Below are 21,680 nucleotides of genomic sequence, written 5' to 3' on the forward strand. Positions count from 1 at the left end.
ACCAAGAACACTAGGTGTTTACATTTATTTTTAAAACACCAGCTGAAAAGAGAACTCTTCTTGGCAGAGTACACAAACATTTATATTGAACCTTTCATTCCCAGCACTTTTAAGCATTACCTCATTAATCTTCAAAGCAGCTACATAAGGCAGGTAGAACTATTTGCTTTGCAATTTTAAATACCCCACTTAATAAGAGTGAGAGAGCACACAGTGATAGCACTACCAGATCCCTGGGCCAAGGCCTGGCTCCCTACAGACAGATTACTATCCAGAGTGGAGAAGCCACTCATGGCGCTCCATCTGGCCAAGTCTTCCTGAACATTCCCACCTCCTCAACGCCCTCATTTGTCTCTTCTAGGACTGCATCCATTATCCACCACCCCATCAGCTCACATTCAAACTTGCTCATCTTTCCAAAATCCTATGTCTTAGTCTATATGCTGAGCAACAGAATTAATAAAATACTTTCTGTTACACATTTAGCATGCCCTGCATGTCACTTTTATATTTATTTTTATATTTATATTTATACATTTTTTATATTTATATTCATACACTTTTATGTTTATATTTATTTATATTTTTAAATATAAAAATATTTATATTTTGATGGAGTTAATGAAATATATTATATATTTGATATATCATATATTATGCATATATATTTAATATATCAAATAATAATACATAACATATGAAGATGACATCTTAGTACAAAAATAATGGCTGGAAACATACAGTAAGCAGGAGGATCTTATGGATGTCCTTTAAAGGACATTAGACCACTGTAGGCTTTACCTAATCACTGGGTCTGTCCAGTGAAGAAGGTAAACGGGGTAGATTAGAATGAAGCTTTACCAATGAAAGAACTCCATCCTTAATACTCTGTTCCTCTAGAACCACTCCGGGTACCAAAATCTGTATTAGTCAGCATTCTCTAGAGGGACAGAACTAATAGGACAGATGTATACATAAAGGGGAGTTTATTAGGGAGTATTAACTCACATGTTCACAAAGTGAGGTCCCACAGTAGGCTGTCTGCAAGCTGAGAAGCAAGGAAGCCAGCCCAAATCCCAAAGAGTCCGATGTTTGAGGGCAGGAAGCATCCAGCATGGGAGAAAGATGTAGGCTGGGAGGCTAAGCCAGTCTCGCGTTTTCACATTCTTCTGCCTGCTTATATTATTCTGGCCACACTGGTAGCTGATTAGATGGTGCCCACTCAGATTGAGGGTGGATCTGCCTTTCCCAGTGCACTAACTCAAATGTTAATCTCCTTTGGCAAAACCCTCACGGACACACCAGCAACAATACTTTGCATCCTTCAATCCAATCAAGTTGACACTCAATGTTAACCATCACAATTGGAATGAAGCTTTACCACCTCTTACTCTTCTTTATCATCTAAAAAGTGTGTGTGCTTGTGTATGTGCGTGTGTATCCCTTTAAGACTAATACTTTCTAGGTTTCTACCTACGTGTTCTAACTTTAATTAATATGTAGGTCCTTTACATTTTCCTTTACTTTTAGATTTTATATATTACTTTTGCGTTTTAGTTATTTTATTTAGTCTTTGAATATTTGATGCTGTGTGCTTCATCTTCAAGAAAACTGACTAGTTGTCATCAGTTCTGGAATGATTAAAAGCACAAGACATATTATGATATTCTTACTGTAACCATTTAGAAATATCAGCTTTGAGAGGCAAAAGAAAGTTACCTAATACCATTTATTGGTTTGCGTATGACTGCCTTCTTAGTCTAAGGGTACACTAACTAATCCAGCATCATTAAATCTTTATCACACTTCCCCATAATGGTACAGTTCAATTTTAATCACCTGACCAGACAATATGGCTTGTCAAAAGCAAAATTTTCTACCTAATATATTCAGAGCACTTGTATCTAAATATTTGCTTGGGTTCTGTCTCAGAAACAACATCAGCAACCAGCATTTAATCTATTTAATACTTAATGACAGCCCCATGGACATCTCAAGTCCCTCTATGCAACTTGCATAAAAATGACAACAGCTGATCAAGAAGGATTCTTCCAGGAACAATTTGAAAGAAAATAAATCTTGCCTTAACCTAAAAAAAAATTCAAGTCCTCAGCAAGAGTAAACTTCCGTGTGGAGTAAAATATAGAATGACAAAACTCAATAGCTTCTCTACTCCAAATTATACCCCTAACATTTTGTTTACGATGACATTTTATATCAGTTTTCATATTTATACACAGATAAATACAAATGTCTTCAGTGCCTAGCACAGTGCTTGACACATAACAGATGCTTAGCAAAGCTTTGCTGGAAAAAAATGAGCAAAAACCACTCAAATATCAAATATTAATAATTTTTGGACTATCCTCCATTTTATATTACCCAAACCTCAGCTCTTTTCCATTAGAGAAAATCATCAGCAGTTGGCAATAGTTTAATTATATTTTAGGGGATATACAAAAACATAAAATCTATGCTCATAAAACATAAGCCAAAAAACATCTAACTGCCTAAGTATGGCCATTTTCAACTACCCTCCATTTCCTTCTGAAGCGCCACTTAAATGTTCCCTTATTGCCAATTCCAGATATGTGTCTTAAATAAGTAATAAGATAATTAGCCCTGAAGTATACACACTCAACAGGCCAACTATTAAAATAAGACAAGACCTTGAGGAAAAAATGCATTCTGAAAAGAAATCATGACGATCCATTGGAGGGTGAAATAATACGGCTGCGGTGCAGGACTGAGTCAGATAGGTACGGACTGTGGTCTCCATGATTCCACTGCAGCATGAAAATTCCCAGACAGAGCCAGATTCTCATGGAGATCACGAGATCTGGGATGTATCTGAAACATAAAACTAAGCAGCTATGAGAGCCTGAGTGTGTGACAGCCTCCAGTCTTGGAATGATTTTTGGTTTTATTTTGTTTTCTCGCACACTAAAAACACTGAATCAATATCTGATGCAACTTAACTCATCTATAAAATGATAATCTCAAAAGTCCATTCCAGGATTAGTATGCAATGATTCTAAAACTTAAGGTTTTCAGGGACGTGGAATCAGAGTCATACTACAATTAGAAGAGCTCTTTGTAAAATGAGGAAACTGCTGCTTTCTGAAGTTTATCAGCAATCATCTAAAAACAGTGGGTCCACCTCAGAATCAAAATGAGGGCTTCCCATTTTCTCAAATGTGAAATGCCTTATATCCAGAATGTATTATCTCCAGAATGTAAATTAGAATATTCTGAATTGTAAGAAATCACATGGACTGGGTTTCTTATTGTTACATGAGGCAGATCCTTACGTGAGAACCAGTGCTGAAAGTCCTGTCATAGTCCAGCAATCAACAGGCAGGTTGGGCTAGACTGTGTCCTTAACTAACTCAGCATTTTCACATCCCAGAAACACGTCTACACCAGTATCCTTAAAGCAGTCTAAACTGGGACTTTGAAGTAGTCCAGTGAACTCAGTCGAACAAGGTTGACTAGGACCCAGCCATCACCTGAAACCATTTAGATCTTGCTATTCAATAAGTACTTATTGACCTCCTCCTCTGTGCCTAGTACTATGCGGCAGTAACAATTCAGAGGTGAACAATATGTAACCCTCCCCTTAGAGATCATAGCCATAGCCTGGTAGATACTTTTAAAAATGAATAGAGAAATACAGTGAAATATGTGCTAAGCAGAGATGAGGACAGGAAGCTACAGTCACACATAGAGGAGGCATCTAACCATCTTGGAAGGCCACAGAAGGCATTCTGAAGGGGGACATATATAAAATGAGACCTGGAGGACCACTAGAGTACTATATAGCGATTCGACCTTGAAGAAGAGTGACCCATCTGCTAGAACAGGAAGTTCGATATTAGCAGAGTGTTCATGTGGCAACAGCCAGTGGAGCAGTGTTTCTCCACACAGCTGTGGTCCTCCACCCACCTGCAGAGTCCCACCTTTCGGAGCTGCTGAATGTGCAGATTTGTGGGCTCCAACCCAGCCTGGCTGAATTAGAATCTCTTGAGGTGGAGTCTGGAGTACTGAATTGTAAAAGTTTATCAAGTGATTTTGGTAAAAGTTGAAGTTTAGGAACCACTGCAATGACAAGCAGCCCCTTCTTGCTGGTGGCTGCCAAGGTCCAGGAGCTAAAGGTGGTCATGTGTCTGTATGGAAAGTTAGTCAGCAACAAAGAACCCTGAGTGAATTCCCAGTAACTGGGTTGGAGTTTTGAAACAGATTTAAGTTATTTAAGAAAAGGGATGGCAATCCTTATCAGATTGTCAAGCCAGGATTCTGCCACAGAGGAAGATGTCAGCATTAAGGGACCAGAGCTGAAAGACAGAGCAGGACCAAGTGACAAGAATGAGAAAAAAGTTTAAATGATAACTTGATCTTAAAGTCAAAGATAAACTGGTCACATAGGTGACCTCATGCTGAGTGCCAGGTTGTTGGGCCAGGTCTGTAGCTGGGAGTCAATGAGACTTTGATGTCGAAAGAAGACAATTTCTGAGGCTGGAAAATCAGTCAGGCCCCATATATCCTGGGAATAAATGATGTGTGGCGTGGTGTGCTTTATTATGTTATAACTTAGTATTCTAATAAAATCACTGAATCCCTTTGGCTCTAGTATTATTCTCTCTTCTTGTAGATATTCAGCTCTCAGTATTTCAACATTCATCTACTTTATATAATGAGGTAGAAACTGTTACTGCATTCTAACCAAAATTTGATCTTGAATTAAGGTGTCCTGTAACAGGATTAGAGACCCACTTCTATGATATTTGCGATGATAATTTGGAATTGCTGATCAATGCAGGTCTTTGTAGTGCAAAGCAAACAATTAAAATCCCTTTACTCAAAGCTGTTTTCTGACTTAATCTGCATTTAGTGGTAATTAATTTCACTTATGGTTCCTAAACAACCAACAGTTTCTACAGGTCACAGGATTAGTCCAAGAAACTATGAGCAATAGCAAGCAAGAAGCCCCAGCTGTGTCTTGTTTATTAATTAATCCAACCCTGTGTTCATGCTCTTGGCATTCTTGCCTGGATGACATTCATCTACTTCCAACACTCATGGTAGTTCAAAGCAAAAGGCATATATAGAACACCCTCCACAACTAGTGTTTGTTTGTTTGTTTGTTTGGAAAAAGCAAAGTGTAGTATATGGTATGGGCACTGGAATCAGAAAGACTTGATTTCAGTCTCTCCTTGCACTGATTAACTTGTGTGAACCTGAGTGAGTTGTTTATTTCTGAGATTCTTATCAGTAAAACTGAGGTTTTAATACTATGTGGTTCTCTAGCTCACTGAACTGCTTTGAAATTAAGACAATTGTACATAAGGAAAGCCTTTAGAAGAGTATATGGAAAGTTAGCTATCTTTATTTTTTTGCTGTTGTTATACAGGCACTCCAGCCTTCAGGTACTATATGAGGTAACATCCTCTGGAATCACTTGTTTACTATGTGTCTCCCTTTCTCATGCACAGTGTCCTCACAGGTCTCCTCTGGGAACTCCAAAGAGAATGCTCCCTGTACACATGATCAAGGGAAAACTGCCTCAAGGCATCCATCATGTTCTTCCTCTCCTGCCTGGAGCCCTGACATATATCCCCTGTCTATGCTTCCAAGGGACCACACCACTGTCACTACTACTGCTGAGAATGCCCATGTCCTAGCCTATGATGATGCCTTCTGTTGCTCTCAAAACTCCAAGAATGTCACACTCTATCACCTGGAGCAGGGTGATAGAGCACCAATAATCCACAGAATGTCTTACGAGAACAATTTATTTAGCTATTATATGCAACCCTATTCTCCACACAGCCATATATACGTGACTCCATGCATTCAGTCAAAGTAACTATTTCTGAAAGAAAGTCTAGGCTTTCATCCCTACCCTCTTCCAAGCTCCTGTCACCATATCCTGCAAAATCAACACGTTGGTAAACCCTTGCAACAGTGACTTCTTGAAGACGTAGAGTTCAGTGGTTAAAAGCAAAGGATCTGAGTCACACTGTTTAGATTTAAGGGGAAAAGAACAGCCCCTCTGTGCCTCAGTTTTTGGGTTGTTTTCAGGAAAAAAAAAAAAAAAAGTAATGTAGTAATAGAGCCTAATTGATACAGTTTGGCTCCGTGTCCCCACCCAAATCTCATCTCAAATTGCAATCCTCATAATCCCCATGTGTGGAGGGTGGGATCTGGTGGGAGGTGATTGGATCATAAGGCCGGTTTCCCCCATGCTTTTCTCGTGATAGTGAGTGTGTTCTCACGAGATCTGATGGTTTGATAAGTATGTGACAGTCCCTCCTGCACACACTCACTCTCTCTCCTGCTACCTTGTAAAGAAGGTACTTGCTTCTCCTTTGCATTCTGCCATGATTGTAAGTTTAGCGAGGCCTCCCCAGCCATGTGAAACTGTGAGTCAACTAAACCTCTTCCCTTTATAAATTACCCAGTCTCGGGCATTTCTTTACAGCAGTTTGAGAACAGACTAATATACTAATTCACAAAGAAATTTTGTGGGCCTAAATAAGGTGAAGTATCTGAAACACTAAGATTGGGCCCTGGCACTTATCATTAACTCAGCAAATGGTAACATTAGCAAGCACTCCTTTTCTGGTAGCCACTTATGAACTTAATGTTTATGTTCCTCCAGATTCTTACGTGATAATCCTTAAGTGCACTCATTCTGTTCATGAGGGCTCCACCCTCATGAATGTAATAATTATTACAATGTAACTATTAATTACAACAATTATTATTAATGAAATAATTATTACATTGAGGTGGGGTCTTTGGGAAGGGATTAGGTGGTGAGGGTGGCGCCCTCATGAATGCGATTAGTGCACTTACAGAAGAGGACCGAGAACTAGCTTGCTTTCTTTCTGCCATGTGAAGATACAAGTCAAAGTCAGCCATCTGCAACCTGAATGTGGGCCCTCACCAGAGCCCAGTCATGATGGCACTCTGATTATGGACTTCTCAACCTCCAGAACTGTGATAAATAAATGTTTGTTTGCCTGTAATCCCAGCACTTTGGGAGGCTGAGCCGGGCTGATCACGAGGTCAGGAGATTGAGACCATCCTGGCTAACACAGTGAAACCCTGTCTCTACTAAAAATACAAAAAAATGAGCCGGGCATGGTGGTGGGTGCCTGTAGTTCCAGCTACTTGGGAGGCTGAGTCAGGAGAATGGTGTGAACCTGGGAGGCAGAGCTTGCAGTGAACCAAGATTGTGCCACTGCACTCCAGCCTGGATGACAGAGCGAGACTCTGTGTCGATAGATAGATAGATAAATAAATAAATAAATAAATAAATAAATAAATAAATAAATATTTGTGTTCAAGTCACCCGGTCTATGGTAATTTGTTACAGCAGCCCGAACTCACTGAAATACTATAAATTAAGACAAAACTAAGGCTTCTTCCACAACTTAACAAAATCACAAATGTTTCTAGTCCTATAGATTTGTTATTTTTCTCTTAATGGCTACAATTGGCATAACTGATATTGTAATAAACCCCTTAAATATAAGTTTAAGTGAGGAGAAAATAATATGAAGCTTTGTTTTTCAGAAGCAGTAACCAATTATATCCCATATAAGGTTGAAACATCCAGGTTTACAAAAGAAGCGTCCCACCCAGCAGATTGAAGACTCTAACACATTGATTTAATTACATTTGTATAAGCATTGTTTCCTCAGAATTATTCCTTTATGGAAAAAGTGAACCATGAATTGCATTCACATAAATACATAATAAAGCAGTTCATGCCATAATAATAATATTTGTATATCACATATATAATATAAAGTGTTTTATAAACTTTTATAATTTAATTTAATCTCATAATTCACTTTTATAATTTATAATTTAATTTAATCTTACAACAACCACATATGACAAGTACAGCAGATATTGTTTCTATATTATGGACAAGAAAACTAAAGTTCAGAGTGGGTGCATAAATCAAACTAGTCATGCTCCTGGAAATAGTGAAGCCACAACTTGAATCTAAGACTTTTAAAATCCTATACTAAAACTTGTTTACTGTAACACTATGAATGAAGTTGTTTGCCTTGATTAATTTTTTGTATATGCATTTTGATATGCCAATCCATTACTCTTCAATTCTGCCAAATTGACTTGCTGAACACATTCCACCACGTCTTACAATAAGATGCCAAATAGCATGAGGATTCTCGTCCTTCTCTGACCTCTCTTTTGAGTTTCCTGCCTGGGAAAGATTATGGGCAAAGAGAATTGAGAAAGCAGTTTAGAAAAGAATCAGGAACCATGAATCACCATCACTGGATTCACTTGAGACTGAATTCACTGGATTTTTCTGAGACTCTAAGGAACCTTTGGGAAAACAAAATCAAGGGTGAGAACTAAGGCAAAACTCAAAGTTTGTGCTCTCTTCCTTCTTCTAAACTTGATTAGGCCAGTGGTTCTCAATTCTAACTGCACCTAAAAAATATCTGGGGAACTCTCCAAAAATGCCAAAACCTGAGTCACACCCAGGGCCAATGAACTCAGAATCTCTGAAGATGGAGCTGGGATATGGGGAGTTTACAAAAGCTCCTAGGTGCTTCCAGTGCGCAGCCAGAGTTTGAAAACCAGTGTGCTGGCATAACCAACAGATCTCAAAGGCAAAGTGGGGAACCACAGTAGCTCTTAAAATAAGCACCCATCACTGCTCCAGAGAAGGACAGAGATCTGAGAAAGACATGCACTGTGCCTGCTCCAGGGGCAAAAATGGGAATCTGAGTGAAGAGACAGCCAGATTCTTCATGTCATCTCTAGCAGCAAGTGCCAGAATAGAGGGAGCATTCTTTTCTTCATCCAGCCTAAGCTTTCCATATCTATATGTTACCCAAGTTGTTTCTAGCTGGTAAGGATTACCCCCATTTTCAGTTACCATTGTGACATTCATGATTGTGTTGTTGTTGTTGTTGGAGCTTTGATTGTTAGGGTGGTGACTGGTAACAGAAACATAATCTTTCAAAGGTACAGCATTTATTGACTTTTATTTCAACTTAAAATAAGTGACCTATTGCTTCTTGCATTATTGTCAACTCTGAGTTTACAGGAAAAATCCTACCTTTGCCCTTGATTTATGACAAAAATATTTTTAAATGTGAAATCATTCTTTTGATGTTTGCAGTACATTTCAAATGAAGATGTAATCTTTTGCCACTATTCAGAATTTGTCCCATCTGCCCCAATAAAAACACAAGTTATAGATTCAAGAATATCCATAGGAATCCTTTAACTCTGTATCAACAGACAAAGAAATCATTCTTGAAATACATCTGATGACATGATAGACTGGTAAAGTCAAATCTCTCCAGAAGCAAAAATTAACTATGATTACTTGATGTAAGACATCACTCAAACCAATCAAATGTTATTTTGGGAAATCATAAATTTATATCCAGCGTCAGTTTGTCACTCATTAAGTTCTTATAAGAATGATTAGGAAATTATCTTAATAAGTAAACGTTAGTCTTAATCTCTTCTTACTTTGATGGCTTAAAAATATAAGTTTATATCAATTCATTGGGTCTCGCTAAATGACTCTGCCTCTTTGGAGGGTTATTTATTCTACTATTAATAAACTTTAGGATTGAGAAGAAATTCTTGCATCGCTCCAATCTGCAACAAAACTACCTACCATGTGTTAGTAGGGCTTTCAAAACATGATTTTATAATTAACATTAATAAATAATTGCTTGGTACCTACTATGTTCCAGACCCTGTGAAAGGTGCTAGAAATATATGAAAATCTCATTACCTTAAAATTGTTTCCATACACAAAAACTCCAGGAGCAGACAGCAGTCTTGCCAAGGTGTCATTTTAGTGACTGACATGGATCACCACCCCCTGGCAGTCAACAATGACAGCAAGCAAAGCTGCTTAACAGAGAGTTACTGATCTTCCAGTTGTATTTTGCTTGTCACTGCTTTGAAAGATGCTTACTTTGAAGATCTCCGTCATGTGGAAGAGAAAAGGCACGATGTAACCTATAAATCAAGAAACAGTGAGGTTTTAGAGACACAAGTAAACCACCATGTCAATAACTCAGAGAGCTCACAAAGAAGGTAAACATGGTGAATAAAATAAAGAGTCCGTGAACCTGATGATAAAGGAATCAATTTCTTCTCCAATAAACATTTTGTAAGCACCGTAGCAAGAATAGAAGAAAAGAGTCTCCTTCCCACACTTTGCCCAAAGGAAGAAAGGTCTAATCACAGGAGACGCTCCAGGATGACTAAAGTCTCATAATGAATAGGTCTACTGATGTCCACCTTTCAATGGAAAGTATGGACCTCGTAGATTCACTTCCAAATTCCTCCCAAAATGACTGTGAGTACTCTCTTCCATTGTTATTGAACCTGGAAAAAAATATTTCTGATGTATTATTGATCACTTATCAATCCCCCAAACTGACGATGGCAGTTCTTAGATTGACTGTTAAACCTCATTCATCATGATTATGCTGAATGTTTGTATGTAGTTTATGGGTTTTATATCTGCAGTCATTCCTTCATTTTTCCATAGAAATCGTATAAACAATGATGATATAATTTTTTTTTTTTTTTTTTTTTTTGAGACAGTGTCTCGCTCTGTCCCCCAGGCTGGAGTGCAGTGGCGCGATCTTGGCTCACTGCAAGCTCCACCTCCTGAGTTCACGCCATTCTCCTGGCTCAGCCTCCTGAGTAGCTGGGACTACAGGCGCCAGCCACCACGCCCGGCTAATTTTTTATATTTTTTGTTAGTAGAGATGAGGTTTCAACATGTTAGCCAGGATGATCTCGATCTCCTGGCCTCATGATCCACTCTCCTCGGCCTCCCAAAGTGCTGGGATTACAGGCATGAGTCACCGCGCCCGGACAACAATGATGATGTAATTTAAATTTTATTCAATTTACTGGATTTTAAATGTTTTCTGCATGCAGATCATGAAGAAGAACTATGTTCATAGAAAATGTCTACAAAGCAGGACCATGGCCAGCCACTTTTAATTTAACCCAATTCACGAAAAGTACAGTAAAATGTCATGTATTTGGACTTTATTAATTTTAAATATATGAAAATCCATATGGCTGAAGTTGATCTGTGAAATTATATCTAGATTTGAATACCAGTTCACCACTTGAAAACTTATTAAAATTTCTAAACCTCTGTTTACTCATATGTAAAATGGATACAATCTCTTTATTTTTTTCTAATTACTGCTACTGCTAGCACTCTATTCCAACCTGCAAACATTTTGTACCTAGAATACTACAAAACTCTCCTAACTAGTTCCCCTGACTCCATTCTTGTCTACTCCACCTTCCCCCTTCCCGCCAAAAAAAAAATAGGCTATTATTTATATAGAGGCCAGAGTGATTTTTTTTAAGTCAGATTATTTCACTCCTCTAATAGAAACTCTAATGACTTCCTATTTTACTCAATAAAATTCAGACTCCCTCTTGTGGCCAACAAGACCCACATGAACTACCCCCACCCACACCCCCACTACCATCACATCTTCCCTAACCTCATCTTTTACCACTCTCTCAATTGGAAATGTTGGTCCTTCCACCCTAGTCACATGGGCATTTCACATAAGCTCTGCACCAACCTGAAATGCACTCCTCCCAGAATGTCACATGGCTTGTCTGCCCACTCTCAGTTCAATGCCACCTTCCCTGGTTATGTTATTTAAAATAACATTCCATCCTTAGTCTCTCAGACACTCTGTATGCCCCTCACCCTGCTTTATTCTTCTTCACAATACTTCTCAGGATGTGACTTAGAAGGTGGCTTTTGTTTAATATCTGTTTCTCCGTAACAGATTCGCCTCTGTGAGAAGAAGGATTATTGTCTCTTTTATTCCCTGCTATATCCTCTGCATGGAGAATAGTGCCTGGCATATAGTAAATTCTCAGCAAGTATATAAAAATGGATGGTTTCTTCTGCTTAGTAATGCCTTTCATGGCCTATTTTAGTTACATGAAAATAACAAATTCATTTTTCTTAATATAATCCATAACCAAGTTTTTCACTAACTCAGATCTGATTTATACCTGAATGAATGTTATTCTGTCAGAAGGGATAAATATGTGATCCCGTTAAGACAAAAACTCGGTAGCAGATCTTTTTGAAATCTTACAACTATTTTACTTTCTTGGAAAATCAACCTATTTTGGTTTTTTATCAGTTTAATTGTATATCTGAGATGATCTTAGTTATGACACCTTGACCTTAATAACCTTGGCTAATTATACAATACTGGTACAATTATATAATAATTGAATTTTAAAATTCTATTAAATCCATGTTTGAGTTATAAACGTAAAATCACCAAAGCTGGGTGTAGTAATTTTAAAATATGGCCCCAAATGATTTCACAGCCCTTCCATTGGAAGGTAAGGTCTATCTCTCCTCCCCTTGAATGTGGGCAAACTTGTGACTTCTTGACTTATAAAGCATGGATTTCCTGTGCTAGATCAGAATAGATTGTGCAACTGCCACTTTATTCTCTAAGAACGTTCACACGAGGGTAAGCCAGGCACCATCTAAAGAGTCTGCCTAGGGAACAAGATGGCCGAATAGGAACAGCTCCAGTCTCTCCAACTCCCAAGCGCCAGCGACACACAGAACCCGGTGATTTCTGCATTTTCAAGCTGAGGTACTGGGTTCGTATACTCACTGAAGTGCAGGACTGATCACGTCCGGTGCTGGTCAGCTGCTGCAGCCCGACCAGGCCGAGCTGAGCTGGGGCTGAGGCATTGCCTCACCTGGGAAGGCGCAAGGGGGGAAGAATCCCTTTTTCTAACCAGGGAACTGGGACACACAACACCTGGAAAATCGGGTAGCTCCCACCCCAATGTGGCGGCACAAGCAAACAGGCACACCAGGAGATCATCCCACACCTGGCGGGAGGGGTCCCACGCCCAGGAGGCCTCATTGCTGCTTTTACAGCAGTCTGGCGATCTACCCGGCAAGGCAGCAGCGAGGCTGGGGGAGGAAGCCACGCCATTGCTGAGGCTTAAGTAGGTAAAAACAAAGCTGCTGGGAAGGTCCAACTGGGTGGAGCTCACAGCAAGGAAACCTACCTGTCTCTGCTTAGACTCCACCTCTGGGGACAGGGGCACAGCTACACAAAACAACAACAACAACAACAAAGCAGCAGAAACCTCTGCAGGAGCAAGCGACTCTGTCGGCAGCTTTGAAGGCAGTGGATCTCTCCCAACACGGAGGCTGGGGATCTGAGAGGGACAGACTGCCTGCTCAAGTGGGTCCCTGACCCCTGGAGTAGCCCTAACTGGGAACATCCCCACTAGGGGGCAGTCTGACACCCACACCCCTCACGGGGTGGACTACACCCCTGAGGAGGAAGCTTCAAAGCAAAGAATCAGACAGGTACACTGGCTGTTCAGCAATATTCTATCTTCTGCAGCCTCTGCTGCTGATACCCAGACAACAGGGTCTGGAGTGGACCTCAAGCAATCTCCAACAGACCTACAGCTGAGGGGTCCTGACTGTTAGAAGGAAAACTATCAAACAGGAAGGACACCTACACTAAAACCCCATCAATTTTCCACCATCATCAAAGACCAGAGGCAGATAAAACCACAAAGATGGGGAAAAAGCAGGGCAGAAAAGCTGGAAATTCAAAAATAGAGTGCATCTCCCCGGCAAAGGGCGCAGCTCATGCAGCCAGCGGATCAAAGCTGAATGGGAGAATGACTTTGGCGAGATGAGGAAGAAGAAGGCTTCAGTCCATCAAATTTCTCAACAGAGCTAAAAAAGAGGAGGAATTACATTACCAACACAAAGAAACTAAAAATCTTGAAAAAAAAGTGGAAGAGGTGTGGCTAGAGTAATTAATACAGAGAGGGTCATAAGAAAAACGAAATGAAAGAGATGAAAACCATGACGAGAAATCATTGACAAATGCACAAGCTTCAGTAACCGACTCGATCAACTGGAAAGAGTATCAGCGATTGAGGATCAAATAGATAAGAAATGAAGCTGAGAAGAAACCAAAAAAGAAAAAGAAGAAAAAGGAAATGAACAAAGCCTGCAACAGAGTATGGGATTATGTAAAAAGACCAAATCACGTCTGATTGGGGTGCCTGAAATTGGGGAAAATGGAGACAAGTTGGAAAACACTCTTCAGGATATCATCAGGAGAACTTTAAACTGAAGTAGGGCAGACCAACATTCAAATCCAGGAAATACAGAGAGCGCCCTAAAAGATACCGAGAAGAGCAACTCCAAGACACATAATTGCCAAGATTCACCCAAAAGTTGAGAATGAAGGAAAAATCTTAAGGGCAGCCAGAGAAAGATCAGGGTTACCCACAAGGGAAGCCCATCAGACTCACAGCAGATCTCGGCAGAAACTCTCAAGCCAGAAGATAGTGGGGCCAATATTCAACATTCTTAAAGAAAAATTTTTAAACTAAAATTTCATATCCAATAAACTAAGTTTCATAAGTGAAGGAGAAATAAAATCCTTTACAGATAAGCAAATGCTTAGAGATTTTGTCCTCCACTAGGCCTGCCTTACAAGAGACCCTGAGAGGAAGCACTCAACATGGAGGGAACAGCCGGTACCAGCCATTGCAAAAAACATGCCAAAATGTGAGACCATGTCAGGGGCTAGGAAGAAGCTGCATCAACTAACTTGAGCAAAATAACCAGTTAATATCATAATGCTTGGGATCAAGTTCACATATAAAAATCATAACCTTAAATGTAAATGGACTAAATGCTCCAATGAAAAAGACACAGACTGGCAAACTGGATAAAGAGACTCAGACCCATCAGTCTGCTGTATTCGGGGAGACCCATCTCACAGCAGAGACATACATAGGCTCAAAATAAAGGGATGGAGGAAGATTTACCAAGCAAATGGAGAACAAAAAAGCAGGGGAGTTTGCAATCCTAGTCTCTCTGATAAAACAGACTTTAAACCATCAAGATCAAAGAGACAAAGAAGGCCATTACATAATCGTAAAGGGATCAATTCCACAGGAAGAGCTAGCTATCCTAAATATATATGCACCCAATACAGGGCACCCAGATTCATAAAGCAAGTCCTTAGAGACTTACAAAGAGACAGACTCACATACAATAATAATGGGAACTGGCTTACTCCACTGTCAACATTAGACAGATCAACAAGACAGAAAGTTAACAAGGATATCCAGGAATTGAACTCATCTCTGCAGCAAGCAGACCTAATGAACATCATATAGAACTCTCCACCCAAATCAACAGAATATACATTCTTCTCAGCACCACATCGTACTTACTCCAAATTGACCATATAATTGGAAGTAAAGCACTCCTCAGCAAATGTACAAGAACAGAAATTATAACAAACTGTCTCTCAGACCACAGTGCAATCAAACTAGAACTCAGGACTAGAAACTCAATCAAAACCCGGCTCAACTACATGGAAACTGAACAACCTGCTCCTGAATGACTACTGGGTACATAACAAATGAAGGCAGAAATAAGATGTTCTTTGAAACCAATGAACAAAAGATACAACATACAGAATCTCTGGGACACATTTAAAGCAGTGTGTAAGGGAAATTTATAGCACTAAATGCCACAAGAGAGAAAGCAGGAAAGATCTAAAATTGACACTCTAACATGCACTTAATTAAAAGAACTAGAGAAGCAAGAGCAAACATTCAAAGCTAGCAGAGGCAAGAAATAACTAAGATCAGAGCAGACTGGAGGAGATAGAGGACACAAAAACCCTCAAAAATCAATGAATCCAGGAGTTGGTTTTGAAAAGATCAACAAAAATTGACAGACCACTAGCAAGAGACTAATAAAGAAGAGAAAGAGAGAAAGAGAATCAAATAGAGCGCAATTAAAATGATAAAGGGGATATCACCACCGACCCACAGAAATACAAAACTACCATCAGAGGAATACTATAAACACCTCTACGCCAAAATGACTGAAGCCTAGAAGAAATGGATGAATTTCCTGGACATACACTCTTCAAGACTAAACCAGGAGAGTTCAGATCCCTGAATAGACCAATAGTAGGCTCTCTGAGGTGAGGCAATAGTGTAGCCTACCAACCAAAAGTCCAGGACCAGATATAGTTCACAGCTGAATTCTACCAGAGGAGTATAAGGAGGAGTTGGTACCATTCCTTCTGAAACTATTCAATCCAATGAAAAAGGGAATCCTCTAACTCATTTTATGGGGCCAACATCATCCCTGATACCAAAGCCTGGCAGAAACACAACAAAAAGAGAATTTTTGAATGTATCCTGATGAACATCGATGCAAAATCCTCAATAAAATACTGGCAAACCCAGTTCAACAACACGTAAAACATCCACCATGATCAAAGTGGGCTTCATCCCTGGGATACAGAGCTGGTTCAACATTAGCAAATCAATAAACATAATAATCCAGCATATAAACAGACCAAGACAAAGGAACCACATGATTATCTCAATAGATGCAGAAAAGGCTTTTGACAAAATTCAGCAGCCCTTCATGCTAAAACAACTCAATAAATTCGAGTATTGATGGAATGTACCTCAAAATAATAGAGCTATTTATGAAGCAAACCCACAGCCAATATCATACTGAATGGGCAAAACTGGGAAAAATTCCTTTGAAAACTGGCACAAGACAGGGATGCCCTCTCTCACCACTCCTATTCAACATAGTGTTGGAAGTTCTGGCTAGGGCAATTAGGCAAGAGAAAGAAATCAGGGGTATTCAGTTAGGAAAAGAAAGAGATCAAATTGTCCCTGTTTGCAGATGACATGATTGTATATTTAGAAAACCCCATTGTCTCAGCCCAAAATCTCCTTAAGCTGATAAGCAACTTCAGCAAAGTCTCAGGATACAAATTAATGTGCAAAAATCACAAGCATTCTTATACACCAATAACAGACAAACGCAGAGCCAAATCAGGAATGAACTTCCATTCACAATTGCTTCAAAGAATAAAATATCTAGGAATCCAACACAGGGATGTAAGGACCTCTTCAAGGAGAACTACAAGCCACTGCTCAGTGAAATAAAAGAGGACACAAACAAATGGAAGAACATACCATGCTCATAGATAGGAAGAATCAATATGTGAAAATATTACCATACTACTTAAGGTAATTTATAAGATTCAATACCATCCCATCAAGAAAGCTACCAATGAGTTTCTTCACAGAGGTGGAAAAAACTGCTTTAAAAGTTCATATGGAACCAAAGAGCCCGCATCTCAAGACAATCCTAAGTCAAAGAACAAAGCTGGAGGCATCAGCTACCCTGACTTCAAACTATACTACAAGGCTACAGTAACCAAAACAGCATGGTACTGGTACCAAAACAGAGATAGACCAATGGAACAGAACAGAGTCCCTCAGAAATAATACACCACACATCTACGGCCATCTGATCTTTGAAAACAAACCTGAGAAAAAGGAAACAAAGAAATGGGGAAAAGGATTCCCTATTTAATAAATGGTGCTGGGAAAATTGGCTAGCCATAGAGTAGAAAGCTGAAACTGGATCCTTTCCTAGCACTCCTTATACGAAAATTAATTCAAGATGGATTAGAGACTTAAATGTTAGACCTAATACCATAAAACCCTAGAGGAAAACCTAGGTAGTACCATTCAGGACATAGGCATGGGCAAGACTTCATGTCCTAAAACACCAAAACAACTGACAGCCAAAAAGAAAAATTGACAAATGGGATCTAATTAAACTAAAGAGCTTCTGCACAGCAAAGAAACTACCATCAGTGAACAGGCAACCTACAGAATGGGAAAATTTTTGCAATCTACTCATCTGACAAGAGGCTAATATCAGAACCTACAAGGAGAACTCAAACAAATTTACAAGAAAAACAAACAACCCATCAAAAAATTGGGCAAAGGACAAGACAGACATTTCTCAAAGAGAACATTCATACAGCCAACAGACATATGAAAAAAATGCTCATCATCACACTGGCCATCAGAGGAAATGCAAATCAAAACCACAATGAATGCACCATCTCATACCAGTTAGAATAAGCGATCATTAAAAGTCAGAGAGCAACAGGTGCTGGAGAGGATGTGGAAATAGGAACACTTTTACACTGTTGGTGGGATTGTAAAGCTAGTTCAACCATTATGGGGAAAACAGTATGGCCGATTCCTCAAAAGGATCTAGAACTAGATGTACCATATGACCCAACCATCCCATTACTGGGGATATACCCAAGAAGGATTATAAATTATGCTGCTATAAAGACACACATGCACCGCGTATTATGTTTATTGCAGCACTATTCCTGAATAGCAAAGAGACTTGGAATCAACCCAAATGTCCATCAGTGACAGATTGGATTAAGAAAATGTGGCACATATACACCATGGAATACTATGCGGCCATAAAAAAGGATGGGTTTGCGTCCTTTGTAGGGACATGGATGCAGCTGGAAACCATCATTCTTAGCAAACTATCCACAAGAACAGAAAACCAAACACACATGTTCTCACTCATAGAGTGGAACTGAACAATGAGATCACTTGGACTCAGGAAGGGAACATCACACACGGGGCCTATCATGGGAGGGAGGGAGGGATTGCATTAGGAGTTATGCCTGATGTAAAATGACGAGTTGATGGGTGCAACAGACCAACATGGCACAAGTATACATATGGCAACAAACCTGCATGTTATGCATGTACCTACAACTTAAAAGTATAATAATAATAAATAAATTAAAAAAAAAAAAAAAAAAAAAGAGTCTGCCTACCCTAAGACCTCCCTGATGAAGAGCCCATGTATAGGCAATCCAACCAACCGTCCCAGCTAAGCACCCATTTGACACTCAGCATCAACTGCTGGCCACCAGCCTATGCCAGGCTTCAAATGGCCACAGACCTAGCTGACACCTAATTACAACCAAATGAGAAACACCAAGGGAAGATGTCCAACCAGCCTCTTCCTGAATTTCTGACCCACAAAACTAGAGTAAAATTAAATATTTGTTGTTTTTACACTTCTACATTTGGAAGTCATTTATTACCCAGCAATAGAAACTTATACAGCAGGAAATGCTGTCTCCCCTGTATTGTTCTGACTCTGTTTTCCACATGGTAAGAAAACAATCCATGGAAAATGTAGTGGATTTTATCAACATTGGTTTTGATTCACACAACAAGATAGAAAATCATTAAAACTAGAAAGCATGTTGATTTCAGTGTTCTGAAAATGCAGCCTGTATAAGCTGTGGTCTATCAAGACCACTGAGTTAGAGCAGAGGTAGTTAAATTATGGGCCTGCTCACCAAATCTGGCCCACCATTTGTCTTATATAAAATAAAATAGATACAGCCCACAAAGTCTAAAATATTTACTGCCTTGCCCTCTACCCAAAAGGTTTGCTGATCTCAGAGTTGGAGAATGGCAAAGCTAGAACGAGAATATAAGTGTTCTAAGTATTCTTTTCTTACTATGTTGTTCGGCAAAAATATCATTTTTCAATAACATCACTATATTTTAATGGGCTTATTTCATGATTCTTATCAGCACTTCTTAAATTTTGTAAGGATATTTAGTTGTTGTTTTGGGGGGCTCCCCCCAGCCCCATTTTTTAAGTGTTCTTGTTTTGCTTTTAGTTTTCCTATCAAAAAGAAAGAGATAAGTCACAGGAGAAGGAACACACATCACTTAAGAGTTTTCTATGATACCATCAGTGAAGCAAATTCATATCAATTGAAGAAAATTAATATCTTAGGTCAGGGGTTGGCAAACTTTTTCTACAAGAGCAAGGCTAGTTTTAACTTTGCAAACCACATGCTCTCTGTCTCATCTACTTGACCCTGATGTTTAACACAAAAGCAGCCACAGACAGTGCTTAAATAACTGGCTATGTTTGTGTACAATAAGACTTTATTTACAGAAGCAAGTGGTGGGCTGGAGTTAGCCTGCAATCATCGTTAGCCCACCCCTATTTTGGATAATGTAGGGACACATGCACAAGCAGAGAGGTAGCAGGGATGTGGCGCTGCTGCTTGAGAAGTTTGCAGTTGTAAATCCTACACAGAGAAGGAAGGGGAATACCATACATGAGATTCATGTCATAACAATATTTTGCCTGTGGACTACATTTTTTAATTCAGTGTACTCTAAAATAATATCCAGTTTATGAATAATATTGAATTAGAGTTGAGTTAGTATACCGAAAGACCTCATACGTTAAAATTTAGTCTTTATTACAACTTGAAAATCTTACCTTTTTGCAGTAGATTTAGTTCTTCAAGATATAAAAAGAGGTCATTTCAGACTTCAGTAGCCCCACTAAAACAGCTACCTCCCAGCCTGAGAGTTTTAAAACAGGCTTTTTTCCCTCTGTTGTCAAACCTTCCTAAACACAGTATTCTCAGACTGTGTGGTATGTTTTCCTCCTAGTTTTCAGAATCCCTGAAGTTCTTCCAATACAAAAAAAAAAAAAAAAAAAAAAAAAAGGCTTATTTTTACCAGTTGGTGGAGGATGTTCCACTTTCAAAGGGAGAGAATTTTTAATTCCCTCCATAGGGCTTCATAGCTATTGTAAACTTCATGGGCAGACTTTCACCTGCATAGAGGACCAATTCCACATAATGTCAACCATTCTGGGGTAAAATGGATGGGGTGAGGGTGATAGTTACTCTGTACCCATTACTGGCACACAGTTAAAAGGTAATATTAAAATAGACTTTGGGGAAAATTTTATGTTTTATATTTACCTCAAAATAAATGCCTACTTAGACAAAAAATAAATTTTTTTCCAGGGCTAAAAGCAAATAAATAAATTTTCTAGAGATTCAAAAAGGAAAAGAATATTACCTTTGTCCCTAGGATAGATATATAGATGGATGGATTTCAGAGCATTTAAAAATGCACTGAAAAAGTAAGCAACTAATTAGCAATTAGAAATGTATAGTAACATTGATTACATAAATATAAGTGTACATGTATAAATAATTATAAAAAGCAAGGTACAAATATTATAGTATTACTTTCAACCAGTTCAGTCTGAAGAATAGGAAATTCTGAAATGTTTGCTTTGAAAGCTCAGAGAATTATCCACATGTGAAAAAATCCAAAATTGCTTCAAAGTGTAAAAATTATTCTTCTTTCCACCTACAAGTAAGTCAAAATTGCTATGCACATTTTCATCAAATTTTTTTTGAAAGAAATTATCCAGCAAGGAAAATCTCCGAAGCTTTACAATAAAATCTTCAGGGACAAAAGAAAATTATTCTCAGTGCCTGCATCTATAGAGTACAGACCAAACAAACCACCCCCTACACACAAGCACGTGTGTGTGTATGTTTATTAACTGATTCAACACAATTTTACTGAGAGTTGTTTACATTAATTTGTACACATTGTATAAACATAGACATGTATATTTTACATGACTATAATCATATGTGTGAATATATCTGCAAAAGCAAAGCCAAGAGGAAGGCCTAAGGAGAAAGAGCAAATATTCATGTGAAGAAACCCCCAACCACATGAAGGCACCAGAAATTATCCTATATACACACAAATGTTGTATATAGTGATGTTAGAGATCATAATGAATATTAGAGGTGAGGACAGGATGACCTCAAGGGTATCCTTCTGGAGCATCAGAAATGTCATTGATG

At 38.9% G+C, this 21,680-nt stretch overlaps 1 long non-coding RNA gene across 1 annotated transcript in view; it reads right to left on the reverse strand.

The window, feature by feature from the left end:
• The window catches only part of LOC108586347, a 43,056-nt gene that overhangs the window by 13,662 nt on the left and 7,714 nt on the right, over positions 1–21,680 (reverse strand). Inside the window, exon 2 of the long non-coding RNA XR_001903553.3 lies at positions 9,803–10,032. This is a non-coding gene — a long non-coding RNA (uncharacterized LOC108586347). The remainder of the gene's footprint in view (positions 1–9,802; positions 10,033–21,680) is intronic.

Source organism: Papio anubis, chromosome 5, assembly GCF_008728515.1.
Source record: "Papio anubis isolate 15944 chromosome 5, Panubis1.0, whole genome shotgun sequence".
NCBI classification, from domain to species: domain Eukaryota; kingdom Metazoa; phylum Chordata; class Mammalia; order Primates; family Cercopithecidae; genus Papio; species Papio anubis.